This window comes from Tursiops truncatus, chromosome 11 (genome assembly GCF_011762595.2).
Source record: "Tursiops truncatus isolate mTurTru1 chromosome 11, mTurTru1.mat.Y, whole genome shotgun sequence".
NCBI lineage: Eukaryota > Metazoa > Chordata > Mammalia > Artiodactyla > Delphinidae > Tursiops > Tursiops truncatus.
Genome location: NC_047044.1, coordinates 33,854,574 through 33,860,604, shown reverse-complemented (window position 1 = coordinate 33,860,604; position 6,031 = coordinate 33,854,574). Strand labels below are relative to the sequence as shown.

The following is a 6,031-nucleotide window of genomic DNA, read 5'->3' as shown; positions in this document are numbered from 1 at the left end:
CCAGATTGAAAACAAACCACGAATACAGATTGCTTTCCTACTCTGATTCCTCCTTTGTGTTTATCACAGTATCAGAACTAGGATGCCCTTAGAGATATGTGCAGAAGGGCTACCAGGAATGAAATTTCAATTCCAGTTTGGCACTAAGTAAGCAACTCTTCCAAATGTCTTTACAATGTGCTGACTGTAATACTTTGACCAGAAACCACTGGTAATAGCAAGAAATTAGGCCCTGGTTAGAAACATATTACTGCATTGCCAAATCCTTCTGTGGAATTCAACTGCTACATATTTTTAGGTTAAAGAAAACTGGATCTTCTGCAATTCGGCCAAATCTGACTTTGGTTTCAAATTACCTCAGAGAAGAATTTTTAGCTGATAATTCACTTTATATGGTTTGTTTCACATGGAGATATATTCACAATATATTTGGTAAGTAAACCTCTTTTCTATTAAAACGGCAACACTTACTAAATAGTAGAAGTTCCCAGTGGAAAATACTGGTTATACTTGGGGGTTGGGGGGGGGGGGTGAGTGGATAGGAAGTATGAAATCTTAGATCACTGGAAATCGGGAAGTGGGGATTTAAGAAGAGAAAGAAAGACTGAGAGAAGGACTCTGAGGACTCCAGAAAAGTATCTGGAAAAGTCTAGGACCTTATTCTAGGGAACATTCCTGCTTGGGTGGCATTCTGATTGGGCTTGGTTGGTTGTTTACATATGTCATACATATATACATTGTATACATTGATATTTTTCATTTCTGTTGGTTAATCTCATTCCTTTTATCTTGAAAGATAATGAAAACATGTGGATGAAAAGAGACTTCCTGGAATATCTCTCCTAAACTGCATTAGGTAAGATAACAACGTGAAGTAGATGCACATTTCTCTAGTAACTTGTAACCTTCAGCCTTGTTTAAATGAGCACATCAGGAATACAAATGCCTCAGGAAAAAAACAGAATTTCTAAAAGGAAAACCAAAACATTTCTAGGGCAACAGTTGATGCCAAGGAGAGACTTCACTACTTATTCAACGAACACTTATTGAGTGCTTGCTGTATGGAAATAGTGAAAGTAATAGTAAAAAAAAATAATAATAATTAACAAAAAGACATTATAATTCATAGTCCCTTCTCCAGAGGAGCTTATTTTGTAGCAAAAATTTCCAATTTGACATTTTGAAATTATGGGTTCACTGAGAAATTCTAACTCCCAAATTCTGATATAGATTCTTATTTGTGATGAGCCCGAGCCCTGACCTTTGTAAGTTTTACTTACTTGGCCATTTTTATAATTGATCTTAATGCAGGTTTTCTTATTTTGCAGATCCCTCCCAAGTCATTTCTGACGATTAATTTTACTAACTGTTTACCCTAATCCTGTAAAGTGATTTGTGTCTACTTGTTCTGAGCTTGTTGTCAATCTAAGAGATTTTAATGAGCAACAGTGAATATATTCTCAGCAAAAGAAGTTCATTTTCTTTACCTAAATAAAATACCTTTGTTTCAGTGATAAAACTGCTAATATGCTTATCCATAATTTTTTTTAATTTCAAAAATTTATGTTGCATTTAATGAATGAAAAACATTGCAATTTTACTTCATGACATATTAAGAAGGCTTCAGATACAAACTTTGGTCATAATGTTAGAGAGGAAGAAATTTTCCTCTACCCTTGTAGGTCCTTCTGGCTAGTTTAAGAATTAAACGGACGTGAGGAAGATTAACAGGAGAAAAATCGAACACAGTTTAATAACATGTATACATGGGAGAGACCCAGGAAAACTGAGTAACTTACCAAAATGGCTGAAACCCTCACCTTAAATACTATCTTCAGCTAAAGACCAAAGAGGATTTTGGGGGTAGTGGTTTGAGACTTCAGAGGAGAGGAAGGCAGTTCACATGGAGATGGAAAAGCAAATATTGGGTAAACAAATGTTTGCTGGGCCCTGCAGAGACAGTGGGATATAGAGTGGGCTCTGACCCACCACACCTAGCCCGTATTATTTGCAGATATCTCTGGTGGTGATAGCTCTATTCCAGGAACAGGCCCTTTATATCTAAATTCATTGAGGCAGTTAAGGGGAAGGTAAAAAGAAAGACTTTCTGAGTCTTCCGTTTCTTAAAAATAATCAGCCTAAATTAATTCTCATGCCAAAAGGGACACATTTTGGCGTGGCAAATTTTGCTCCCCTACAATAGCAATTACAATAGTTTCTGCTTATTCCTATTTTAAAAAGGAAGCTTTTAATTGAAATACATACAGACAAGTGCACAGAACAAAAACATATGCTTATTTCTTTGGACTAACTAGCATAGTCATGTACAATCATGGACTACATTATATATGTAAAGTGATATCACTTTTTAAAAAACTTAAAGGTTTTAAGTTTTGGATTCTTTCCCCTCATTTCCGTTCTTTGGAAGCAAATGTTAGAACAAAATAACCCAGTTTCCTTAAATTTGAGGTACACTTTTTTTGTTTAGAGAATTTAGAAGCACTCTTGGGTGATACATTATGAAGGAATGTAAGGCCTATACGTAGACATATTTGCATTGCTAAGGAGGAAAACTTCCAGTCGTTGTGAACATTCTTCTTTTGCAGGTTTTCCTCAGCTCTTTATAGAGGATAATCACCATGCCAAAATGTCGAGAAACTAATGGTAATCAGCAATGAGGATTTATCTTTTTGTACACTCCTTGGAAATAGACATCCTCTTTGAAAGCTAATCTTTTCATTAATTAACAGATTGTTTTACCTACTAGATGCAAGAATAATAACGAAAGAGTTATAGCATATTCAGTAAATATTTAGTCATACACACAATCAAATGTGTCAATTTATTTATCAATCTATGTATAAATACTTAACGTAGTTGACTTATTGAGGTATATGAGTTTTCAGGTACAAGTTCAAATGATTTAGACTACAAAGTTTGTGAGAACTTGGTATAGTATAGCCAAAAAACACTGACATTACAATCAAGAGACATGTTCTGATTTGTATTCTACCAGTAAAAGCTGTGTGATTTTGGCAGATTATTTTAGCTCCAAAGGCCTTGATTTCCCTATCTCTTCAAAGTTCACCCATTTCTAACATTCAGTGATTCCTTATGGCTGAGAGCCTATATAGAGATCAATTACCTGGTTTCAATAAATTCAGTGTTTTTAAATGATTACCTAACTGGCTTACTTAACTTTATCCTTGTAGTTCCTTTCATGAATTTCACATTGTTGTTTTGTTTTGTTTTTCATAGCATCATTGCTTCTGACTGTTTAACTGCTATCTATAATTTGACATAGGTGCTTGATGACATAACATATTTTTATTTAGGACAGGTGCAAAATACTGATAGAAATAGCAAAGATGATAATAGAAATCCATGAGCAGGATTGTGTACGTGAAGGAGAGCACTGAAAAGATAATTTAATTTACTGTATCCATTTTTTTAACCTCTTTATCACCACGTAAAGTAACTAGCCTGTCACCTGTGCCATTTTAACCATTTAGTTACTTATTCAGACATTTAGGATTACGATTTAGCTAACTAAAATCTGAACTTTCTCCTCATGTTTTCCATGAAATTGCTCTTATTAAGGCTTTTTAAATACCATATTGAAGCATCACTTTTCATTCCTTGTTTTACTTGATCTATGCATGATATTTACACTTGCTTGAATCCCCTCCCCATCTCCGCTCCCCCCTAGTTTGAAATCTCTTCTCTGACCGTTTTGATTTAGAATTCTTTGCCTGCTTACTGTATGGTCAGCCCACTCAAGATGGCTGTTCTCTTGCTCTTTGTACATCCCCTGCTCTACCAATCACTCACATGACTATCCAATCTTCTTAATTATAGGGCTTAATCAGTAACTGCCTTTGTGTTTGCCCCCAGCCCCAGCTGTTGGTTTCCCTGGTAATTGATGAGGCAACCTGAGGTCAATTCCCCATAAGTGGTAGCCTGCTTCTCCTCCGAGTGGCAATGCTATGTCCTGCCTGCTGCCTGCCTTACACAGTGAGGTGTTGCTCCAGGACCTTTTGCTTCAGACATGTAAGATCCCCTGTCCAATAAACCATGGATGCCTCTGTCACTGTTTCTAGGCTCTTTCTTTGCTCTCAGGCTGGGCAACTACAAGGCTTGGGGGCCACTGGGGTGCAGCCCAACACTCACCTTCCTTTGTCTACATAATATTGATTTTATCCCTAGCTCCATTCTGGGATCTCTTCTGACTCCACTCACTCTTTGGTGAGTTCATGACTTCAATTCAATGCCCTCCAAATATCGATCTCATTTTCAACCCCCAGATTCCTATTTCTAAGAGCAGCTTACTCTGTTTCGATCTCCTACAAGACCCCCAAATTTAACAAGAACAGAAATAAATTTAATTATCTCTCCCCTCCATTCCCATCATGCTTTTTCTCCTCGTTATACTTTTAATACTGGCATGCTGTCCATGTGGCCATCTAAGAGAAAAATCTAGGACCCATGTTATTCTTTATTTCCCATGGTTTCCTAGTTATAAAAGTAGACTCTAGAGTCCTTGTTTGAGTTTGAATTCCAGCTCGACAGGGCCTCTACTTACTATTGGTGTGACCTTGGGGAAGATACTTGACTGCTCAGTGCCTTAGTTTCTGCATTCGTAAAATGGAGATAAAAATTGAATGAACACCTTGGGGTTGTTCTGAGTGCTAAATGTGCTATGTATAAAGTTCTTAGAATGTTACCTGGCAAAGAGTGTGCGCTCAGTGTTGGCTTTTATTGTCATGATTATCACCATTATCGTTACTTTCAGGTGGTAACTCCTGATTCACTGCTACTGCCTTCTGGGACTTTGTAATCTCTACCATGGACTATTGAGCTAAAGACTCCTCAATGTTTTCTTGCCTTCAGTCAATCCCTGTCTTAATTTATGCTTTGCTCTGCCACTTGAGTGAACCTACAGGTTTATTTTTTCTTTTTTAAATTTTTATTGGAGTATAGTTGAGTTTCTGTTGTACAGAAAAATGAATCAGTTATGCATATACCTATACCCACTCTTTTTTAGATTCTTCTCCCATATAGGTCATTACAGAGTATTGAGAAGAATTCCCTCTGCTATACCTACAGGCTTATTTTTAATCTACTCTATATTCTGTTCATATTGTTTGTGTGTTTCTCTACTTGACCAATATTAGTAAGAGGAACAAGAATATCTTATAGATCTTTCTATTTTCAGTGCTTGGCATAGAACTAAAATGTAAATCTTTGTTAAACCAAATAATGAATGAATGTTCATTTATTTAGAACTATGATGTAATACAAAGCCTAAAATTTCGGTCATTGTATTATTATATTTACTAAATAGAGTCCTGAACAGACGAGAGAGAAAAAAAAAGTAAATGTTGCTATTACTCTTTGTGTATTTAAAACATATAATAAATAAAAGTTTCATGAGCAGGAGTGAGCTTGAATATCTAAAATAATGTCTGTTGGGTTTAAACTCCATACTCCATTTAGAAGAATTTTACACAGATTGTTGCAGGAAGTTTCTAGGTTTAATTTAACACCTTTCTGTCTAAATAGACTTCCTCTGGCTAATCTTTTACCCTTGAATGAGGCCAATTAGAAACCACTTTTAAATGTTTTCTTAGAGAATTAAAAATCTATGATAGGCCCTCTATAACTAACCCTGCTAGGAAATTCAAGAACTTCAGGACTGTTGAGCCTGTCACTAGGTGACAGACAAATATATGACACCTCCCTCTTTGCCAGGGTGCCCAGGACAACACAATGGGTTCTCCCATTAGATGAGGTAAGTTAAAGCCTACAGTCCACATTTTATTCTGGTTAGTCAGCATCCAATTGACTGTTACTCTTTTAAAAAAAACGGAAGTGGTGGAAACTTTGCAGTTATGACTAGCTATTTTGAAAAAACAAGGATTAAAGAATAATAATTTCTTCTGAGCTTATTCTTTGGATTCATTCTGGCTGTGCCAAAGGACTCATTAATTCAATCAGTACAAGCATCAAATCCAAATCATTCTGGGAAAAA

The 6,031-nt window shown here is 36.0% G+C and overlaps 1 long non-coding RNA gene across 1 annotated transcript; it reads left to right on the top strand.

Annotated features, from left to right (window-relative positions):
* The first annotated feature begins 297 nt into the window (after positions 1-297).
* On the top strand, positions 298-2,828 carry LOC141275766 (uncharacterized). Its single transcript, XR_012324055.1, has 3 exons — positions 298-432; positions 797-856; positions 2,607-2,828. It is a non-coding gene; the product is annotated as an uncharacterized lncRNA (long non-coding RNA).
* The last annotated feature ends 3,203 nt before the right edge of the window (positions 2,829-6,031 follow it).